A 10,532-nucleotide genomic window follows, 5' to 3' on the forward strand; every position below is an offset into this window, starting at 1 on the left:
ATATAACAATTATATAATCATCCATTCCATGTAATAATATAACAATTTATATCTATCACTCATGGAACCCTAAACATGCATACTATACATTGTAACACTTATAACATACTTGGAATGCATGAAACATGCTTAGCCTATGGTGGGATTTTAAATCTATATGACATACTTTATGCATATACATGTTCTATTTAATTAAAACATACATTCATAATGCATAATTAATTAAACACACTAAAGTGGGTTGGTTTTGGCATTTTAAAGCAAGCAATTAACTAAATTATTACATTAATAATTAAAAATAACTTGAGCCGCTCTCGAGGACCACGAACTGGGCGAACCAACCCTTAAAAATGTTGAATCAGACCCCAACGGCAGAAAAAACACCCGAACCGCCTCTTCTATCTTCTTCGGTTCTATTTGTTATCTCTTCCATTTTCGATCAATGACAACCTAAAATGGACTCTAATGACTCCATAATTATTACAGACCTTTTTTCATTCATTAAAGCTCATACACATTAGGCTTATTACAATAATTGTATCAAATGAAAGCATAAAAGAAAATGCCAAAACCAAAACCATCCACTTTAGCAACCACAAATTTCATTCATGAAATGGTACCCACCATGATCAAATTAATGTAAATAAAGTGCCTAAAACTTGCTCTGATACCAATTGATGGTGTTAATATAACACATGCGGAAGCAATTTGAATCTTAGGCACTTTTAGAACATCAATTATAGTAAATAACTAGCATGTTCATAAGTATTAAAACTTAATGAGTTTAGATACTAACCTTTTGTAGTTCAAACTTCTTTTTCCTCACGAACCGGTTTCGAACCACCACTAGTGTCTTCTCCACTATTCTCCGGCCTTAGAACGGGATTGTGGAATCCGGTGAGTGACTAAACTTGGGAGGGATTTTGTATATGTGAAGAGAGTGTTTGTAAGAGGTCTTTTCTCAAGGTTTTTCACCAAGAAGAAGAACACCTTCCATGTACCATGATCACTCTATTTAAAGAGTCATGTTTGCATGTTCATGCAAATTTGAGATCACCAAATTTTGACACTTAAAATTCCACTCAAATGTTTGGGATTATGTGGCAAGCATGCATGTTTGAGTTAACCAAATTTTGACACTCAAAATTCAACTCAAACTTGTGGGGTTTATTTGGCAAGCATGCAAGTTTGGTTAAACCAAATTTTGACACCTCAAAATTCCACTAACTTGGATTTTTCCATTAAATGAAGTCAACATTTTGACTTTCTTCATTTTAATTCAACAATTAATTTGAATAATGAATTTTAAATTAAAGTAACATTAAATGATTAATTAAACTATTTAATTAATTCAAATGCCAATCCCAATCAATTCCGACACATAATTGATTAAGATATTTAAATCCAGATCCTCTCTTTTTGTTTAATGCGGTTAAATATATCGTATATATGTAGTGCATATTCCCTAATTTGAATTCGAACACTTCGAACTCACTCGTCACACTGTTCTATGGTTTAGTTCGATATGAGCTAGCAGAGGGACCTAATGGACCTATAGATCATGGGCTCCAACCATCCAAGATTAACCGGTTAAACTCATTAACCTTGTTAACCAACATTCGTTACCTACTAGGACACTCCACTATAGCCTAGTAGTTGCACGCCCCTCACTATAGATATATTTCTGTCCATTTGATATAACCATGATTAGTAAGTCGATCCTTCACAGGTTGTTCGTAACTAAAGTTGGGTCATTTTACTGTTTTACCCCTCAAGTTACTTCTTGTTCCTTATGTCTCACCGATCCTCTAATGAACAATTGGTTTGTGATCCAACCAGTAAACCGAATCCCTCTCAAGCTAATGAGAGGGTGGGGCCCCTTGTTCAAGACTTGGAGTCAGTGCTTAAGGAAACTACCTCTCTTCTATCCTTAAAAGTGGGTAGGAGTGAATTCCATCTTGCACCCCACGTCCCCAGCCATTCACCCAGTCTTACCCCTGAAATGGGTGGCCTATTGAGTCGGCGATCTAGAGCCACTCTCACCCATGCAAATCTATGGATATTTTCGAACAAATAGGAGTTCATGGTTAGCTCAAGATTAAAACCGAGTTACCTAGGTTATCGAATGAAAAGAAAATCAGTCTCAATAGTAAACGACATTATAAAGTGAGAGTGGTTTTCTTCATGGTCCGATCTTATGCAATACTCATTGCATAGGATGCCCCCACTCACATGTCTCCACATGTACAATTTAGTGATCACATTGTTTATATCATATACAAAAGTGGGCCGCATCCATAGTGTCCCAAGAATAAGGTACTCAGCCTTATCCTTATACTATATATCATTTTGACTATATATACTTGAACTTGATCCACTCTTATGTCTCTACATAAAGTTCAAGTAATCATACTATAGCTAGAGTGTTCTTAGTTTATTGGATTTAGATTAATGATCGTAAAGTTCACTTTATTCAATAACAATCTTTACTGAATAAACAACAATAATAACTTTATTGAAAATAGAATATGTTTTTGTTTACAAACTATGAGTTTTAGGACATAAAACCCAACATGGACCTTGTCTTCCTTACCCGACTGCGGTCGATTTTCCCACGAGTTTTCTCTCTCCTTCCCGCGACGTTTCCGTTGCCGATTTCGGTCCTCTTTCTTCCTCTTCCTCTTTATTTGTCGTCCTTCTTTCTTATCTTGGAGTTTTGATGCCTAAAGGTTCCTAAAACCACACATCCAAGAACGATTAGGAAATACCCAATTTTCCGACCTTAGTTACCGACGACGACGTTTAGGAAAAAGCACAAAACGCACCTTGAGTTATCGTGCTTTCGTTAGGGATCCTTCTCGTGGCGGTAACAGGTCGTTTGGTGTTGGTTTGAGGGTTCGTCGGAGAAACTGGACACTCACCGACTTTTTTTTTCTTTTCCAAAATCTCTCTCTCTCTCTCTCTCGTAGTTTTCTGTCTTTTCTCCTTTTGTAGGTATCCTGATGGTGCTGGGAGTCGTGGGCTAAAGGATGGCCATGTTGTGGCCGTCGTTTCGCGTGGGTTCCGCGAAACTCGGCGGTGGCTGGAAAACTCGCGAGTTTTTCGGCGACTAAGTTTTTTTTTTTTTTTCTCGTTTTCTCATTTTTTTTTTCTTTCTTTCCCGGGTCGTTACACTTGAGGCGAATGCAACTAATTGAATTGGAAGAATTCAGGTACCTAGCCTATGAAAATGCTAAGATGTACAAAGAAAAAACAAAAATGTGGCATGACAACAAAATTAGGCCCAAAGAATTCTACAAAGGACAAAGAGTGTTGCTATTAAACTCAAGGCTGAAGTTATTCCCTGGAAAATTAAAATCAAGATGGTCTGGTCCATTTATAGTTGAAGAAGTCACTCCCTATGGGGCAATAATGATAAAACATGGAGACGAAAGGAGATCCTTCACAGTGAATGGACAGAGACTGAAGCCATATTTGGTGGAGAAGTAAAAAGAGGCATTGCCTCTTTAAGCTTAAAAAGCTGAAAAATAAAACATTTTGGAGCAAACGGGAGCTGACAAGAAACGGTAACAGGTGACAAATCCCGGGAAGCCAAGTTAGTTTTTCTTCTCCTTTTATTTATGCACTTTTAATTGTTTTGAAATAGTTATCTTCACTTATCTTAGAATGATAGTTTTTTTTAGATGTTATTTTACATTTTTATCATGAATGACTCGCATGCCCCAAGAAAATAGCTAATTTTTTTTTTTTTTTTTTTTAGATGAATTAGGTGGATTCTGATGTGGTTAACCAGGCTAATTTCAAAGTAGTAAGGAGGTTAATTACATTTTGTACATACTAAGTTGTGATTAGTGTCAAAGTTCTTCTTTTTCAGTGTATGTTGCCATGAAGTACCGCGTTCTTCCTCATTTGCATGAATTTGATCTAATTTGTGTGCGCTTTCTCACGAAACCTCAAGTCAAAACACCAACACAAAAAGATGACATCAATTGATATCAAACAAGAAAAAGGAAAACTTTGAAAAAAAAAATTTATAGCAATCTGCTGCATTAAAAAAAAATTTGGCAGCAGTCTGCTGTATTCAGACTGCTATGTTATATATAATAAAAATAAATAAATAAATAAACTACAGTCCTACCCAAAGTACAGCAGCCTGCTGTCGAAATGACAGCAGACTACGGTTAGAAAAAAAAATACAAACTGCTATCTGTTCTTGACAGCAGACTACTGTAGCTGCATACAGTAGCCTATTTTCCTTTGTGTAAAAAAAATAATAAATAAAAAATAAATTACTTCCCCAAGAAGTCATCCTTTGTGTTATATACAAACTACTTCCACAAGAGATAACAATTCACTTTCAAACTTACAAGCAACAAGGATAAAAAAAAAAAAAAAAAATTGCTTGCAACTGACAATCATGGCACCGAGAAAAAGAGGGAACAAAATGGTGCGAGGAAAGGAAGAAGTGCAGCAAGATGTAGTGCAAGAAATAAATCAAGATCTCTTTCTAACGGGCACCGGTTCGAAATGAAAATAAAAGGACAAGAACAAAATGGAGAACCTCCCAACACAAAAAGGAATATTCGCAAACGAGGAGGCGTACAACAGATATGAACTCTTCAAGTCAAGAGTAGTGTTGGTGGAAAGAAGGTTCCCAGCATTTTACCTTACATTCCTGGAGTCCTTTCTTAATGCCATCAACGATCTAGGGTGGGAGATGTTCTGTCACAAAAGGAAACAAGCTATAGTGCCGATAGTGAAGGAGTTTTACGCACATATTGATCAAGTGGAAGGGTACACAACATTAGTAAGAGGAAAAATAGTTGATTGGAGCTCTAAAGCCATCAACCAACTGTTTCACCTACAATCTTTTGAGTATGCCACCTTCAACGAAATGATGCTAGCTCCATTGGGTGATCAACTTGAGATGGCCTTGAAGATGGTAACCATAGAAGGAACATGGTGGCAACTCTCGAGAGGAGGAGCAAGACGATAATAGCAGCAACCTCAACCCCGAAGCGAAAGTTTGGGCTGCCTTCGTAAAAACCAACTTACTACCCACTACACATGATACTACATTGTTAGTTGACAGAGTTTTACTTGTGTATGCAACCATAATGAATTTGAGCATCGATGTGGGCAAGATTGTAGCGGATGAGATTGTCAAATGTGCAAGTAAGAAAATGGGGAGGCTGTTTTTTCCACAGCTGATAACCATGCTGTGCCTGGAGGCTGCAGTCCCTTCTGATGAGGAAGAAGAAAGACTTGAGGCAAGGAATTTGATGGACTACATAGAAACCCATAGGGATGGCGCCAGCAGTGGCAAAAGGAGGGACAGTAGAGTAACAGACGATATGGATCAAGTGCTAAAACAACAAGAGGCTTTACATAGTTGGTGTGAAAACAGTGAAGGGAGTTGTAAGGCGTATTGGTCTTATGTCAAAAAGAGGGATGAGGAAATACATAAAGCCTTAAGAACCAAGTCCAAAAATTTAGCATTCCCGAGTTTTCCAGACGAAATTTTTAAAGAGTGGAGCCGCAAAGAATCATCGCATGCGGTAGAGGAAGAAGAGAACACTTCCTCTAATGATGCCTAAAATCAAGGGAATTCTCTTACCACACCTTTTATAACCTTGCTGTCTGATTTACGTTGCTGCCTGATTTAGAAGCATGCATCCTTATGTTGTGTTTGTTTTGTTGTATTGACTGCATATAATTTTGAATCATGCTCATGTATGCAACCTAGAAGCATGAAGTTCTACAAAGGGTAATAGATCATGCATATTTTGTTTCATATGTAGTCGTGATGTCTTGTGCAAGAACTAGGGATGTATTGAAAAAAAAAAAAGTTATCCTTATTGTTCAGGTGAGTTGCATCACAAATGTGGCCACACTGAAAACTACAGGATGTTTGCAAAAGAGTCGAGCTAAGGGAGAATGAGTGTTAGCCTATATAGTCATCCCTTGAAGACTGAGGTGATTTGCACCACAAGTGGAGGCACCCAGAGAATAGGGGGATGACTTGAAGGATTCTTGGGAGAAAAAAAAAATGTAGAAAGTTAATCAAATAAATTATGAAGCCAAGTCACAAAAGCAAAGGTAAAGGCATAGTAATCATTTTAGAAGTGTTTTGGGGAATACGGTGGAAGTTATGAATGTGTTATTTTTTTTCTTGTAAGATTTTGTGACAAGTGTAGGGTGAAATGTGGGGAAAAAACTAATTTGAGGAAGGAATATAAAGAATGTGATCTAAATCATGCCTTTGATGAATACTCTACAAACATTTTGTTAATGAGAAAAAAAGGGGAGAGTGGAGAGAATGATTGCTCAAGGATGAGCAATATTTTAAGTTTGGGGGTGTGATAACTATCTAAAAGTAGAGTCATATCAAGTCTTTTTGGAGTTAATATTGCACTCTTATTCACAATTTTCTCATTTATAACCCCATTTATTCTACTTAGTGAGCATGAAATCGTTTATTGCGGTCCAACGTGAAAAAAATATGATTTGGCATAAATCGATCTTAATTGTATATTTAATTGAGTTATGTGGTAAAATTTCAGACATTTATGCTAAACCGTGTGGGAGTAGCGAATTTGGAAACAAATGGGGGATGACATGGAAATGATAAATTCACGTCAGCAGTCCAAGTGGGTCATTGACTACCCAATGAGGAACATCCTATGTGTACTACTTATTTTTTTTCAGCCCTAAAGGGGAACCCATGCTCAATATAAAAGAAAAAAGAAGACCAAGAGGAGAAGAGCCACATTTTGGGGAGAAAATCGAATTACACAGCAGCAGCTTCTGCTGTAGTGAACTACTGTGAAACCAGAGACGAAGAAGAAAACCGTAATCCAGCAGCTATTGACAGCAGAAGGAAAAGGAGACCAACAAGGATTGATTAGGGCAAAGAGGTGGACGTGAGAGCTCAAGAGAAGGGAACTTCCATTGACGAATGGCAACAAACCGGAATAACTCTCTATTTCCTTATTCCATCAATTTTACATGATGAAGATGCGGATTTCTTTGTTAATTCAGTTTGTATGGAAAGCTAAACTTAATAGAGGAGGCGATAGAGTTTTATATAGTTTAAGTATGTTGACGATATGATTTTAGTTTATTAAAGAGTTGTTGTTAAAGATTTACATGTATGTTTAATTAGCTACTTTACATACATCGTTGTTCTCTTATTCGGGAGAAGAGAGGGAGCAATGAAATCCTCTTTAATACTCTAGTTCCATAGCAAGGAGACTTGAAGGGTAATAGAAGGATTAGGAATAATTCTTCTCCTAGAGCCTTGTTAATAGAAATTACAACGATTATGGAAATAATCACCATTCATGACCCTCGGAAGTGGGCTTGAGAATCTATTAAAAGGAACTAAAATCTACCACAAAACTCAACAACTTATTTATTTAATCTCTCTTAGCCGAACCTTCCTCGTTATAGTTGATTTTCTCATCATTTTCTGTTTTTCGACAGCAGTAGCACTCTGTTTAGTTTTATTTAAATAGTTAAATCTCCAACACCCATTTGAATGTTACTAAAAAACTCACTTAATTTCCAGCGATAAAATTAACCAAAAAGATAGATTCCCTGTGGAATCGATAATTTACTTATTACTTGCTACTTGTGATAGTGTATAATTGCACTTATTCTTGTGAATTTTACATCACAAAGCATGTTGGAAAGACTACATTGGTCTATCGAGATAGTTTTCATGCCTTGAATCGAGTATCCGCTACAACATTAAAAAAAAAAAAAAAATCGTAGGTGAAATATGTCAGTTCCTCACATATCTCATCATGTTTGTTTGTCTTCTATCTTTTGCTTTATCATTTTCACTTTTCCCACCCATTTTCATCACATTATTGATGAATATGGATTTCCACTTTCATCTAATTATTTGTATGTACATTAAGAATTGTACTTTGAATATGTAAATTAAGCTAGGATGACAGAGCTCATGTAAATTGTAAGGACTAAAGTCATTAAGCATAGGAATGGTATCAGAGCTAGCCTCTCAATTTTTGTGAGGGAAGAGGAATTACTCGATCTTTAAGAACGACAGTGTAAACTAGGAGGATGATAATTGAGATTCAGAAGAATTTGGAGTATGTGATAGCTGAGCGAATAGCCCTTGTGTTCCAGGTGGTAAGACGCGGGAAGCACAGTAAGTCCGTTGGCAAGCTTGGGTGCTTAGTCATATGAAAAATTCTGAAGAAAATATTATCTAACCTGATACCTTTATCAGAGACAAAAAAAAAAAAAAAAAAAAAAAAAGATTGACAACTTGTCAGCCACACAGTGAAGGCCACATGTGAATTATTAGTGTTTGTAAATTATTAGTCTTTTAAATTATTAGTTTGCTTTATGTCTTTTCTTTCTTTTAGGAAAGCAGATCTTGCAGGGGTCCTGTCCTGTTAGATTTGATCTTATCTCTTAGTTGGTGTTTTTCAAATTTACGTTCAAACCCGAAGTCTATAAAACGACTTCATCAATGTAAGGAGAGCATCGATCAGCCAATAGCTCTCTCTTGAATATCAATTGAAAAATTCACAGAAAAAAATATTCTACTCTATCTCTTATCTTATCTATCTTCTTATGAATGAATTTCTGCGAAAGCTCAGAAAATCAAACCATTTCAAATGTTCTACCAATGAAGAAGAAAGTTCAAATGAACATAGAAGGGGAGAAAATCTCACAATCTCAAATACTGTCAATCAAGAATATCAGATTGCCAAGATCGAAGATCAATTCCAAAATTGGACTATTCCAAAGGTAGATCCTAAAACTATCTACCAAATCTCAACCTTCAATTTTACTCAAAGATCATGCATCAAATTCTCAGAGAAAAACATCCCAATTCATAGCAATCGGGAATCTCTGAATCTTTTGTCAAAATCTCTTATACTCCAACATCGTGAAAAGTTTAACTATCTTCACGTCGGTCTTGTCCAAATCGCTGTAAAACCATTGTTCAGACTTGGGTTAGATATCCCAGTCCTTATCTCCTTACGAGATAAGAGACATGAAGATTTCTCAAATTCTTTATTGGGAATGGTTTAATCCAATCTACAGAATGGACTAGTCTATTTCAATTGTTATCCAAATTTTACTTTGTCGCTCCACGACCCGCACATATTATCAGCCCTCATGCTGGACTTACAATAAAAAAATTTGAACATCACGGCTGAAACTCATTCTTCCGTCGTCATATTCAAGGTTTATTACAAACTCATGAATACAAATATTTCTCCAAGAGCATTAAGATCCTCGCCAAAAGGATCAACCATGCTCATAGAGACAAATATTGGAAAGTCCTCAGTGACTGTTCCAAAAACTCTTTCTTGGGATCAAATAACCAGAAATACTCTCTGAAAATAGAAGATGCTAATCTTCCTTGGAAAAAGGAATCTCAAAACCCATTACAAATCATCGAACATGACGATGGAAGCGTTGAAATAAAATTCAGCAAAGAACCCTCGGACGCGGTTGTTCCCGTTCGATTTCCTCCAGTTCCTGAAATCAGGACCTATTTTCAAAGATCTGTGACTATACCAGAAGCCCTGGTAGAACCAGAATACGACGACCCAAAAATCAGAAAGGTCGTCAAGAAAGCCTATCCATCGGGATTCTTCTATATCCCGGAAGATCTTCATAAGACCAGACAGTTTTATGAATTCATTTTAGTCGACACAAATTTCGTCGAAATTACTCATATTCTGAGTCGCGATGATCCTTCAACCATGCGCTTTTGCGTATACTTTCAAATTCCTTTGATTTTAACTTGGAATTTTCAAATAAAAGAAACGGAAGACCAAATAAAACAGGTCTTCAAAACTATTAAAATCAAATGGTGGGATAAATATACTTATACCCACGCAGATATCAAAGCGATAAAGGTCTGGCTATCATAGAATGGCCACCTTCAGGATTTATCCAAGAAGAGGACCTCCGAATTCCTTAATTGAAAGTCGAAGCTACTCGCTGCATTAGTTCAGACAACTACGGAAGCTGATTTTCAAAAGCATCTTCAAGAGGCCGCATCAGTCGGTTCAACATCTTCTCCTTCTATTGTAGAAGAAGAAGAGGAAGACACGATTTATGATCTTAATGATCCATTCTTGGATTCTCAACCACCTCCGTAAATATCATCATCAATGACTGAATAGTCGTTAAACTATTTGTAAAAAATAAGCAATAAATCGCAGGTGAAATATGTTAGGATGAAACATATTTCCTCACATATCTCATCATGTTTGTTTGTCTTCTATCTTTTGTTTTATTATTTTCACTTTTCCCACTTTTATTATTTTCACTTTTTCCATTTTCATCACATTATTGATAAATATGAATTTCCACTTTCATCTAATTATTTGTATGTACATTAAGAATTGTATTTTGAATATGTAAATTAAGCTAGGATGACAGAGCTCATGTAAATTGTAAGGGCTCAAGTCACTAAACCCTCAACTCCAACTTGCTTCACCACTGGTTCCTCAGCAAGAGTCTCAGAAGTTTCTTGA

This window comes from Cucurbita pepo, chromosome 11, assembly GCF_057944985.1.
Source record: "Cucurbita pepo subsp. pepo isolate OVF chromosome 11, ASM5794498v1, whole genome shotgun sequence".
Classification (NCBI taxonomy): Eukaryota; Viridiplantae; Streptophyta; class Magnoliopsida; order Cucurbitales; family Cucurbitaceae; genus Cucurbita; species Cucurbita pepo.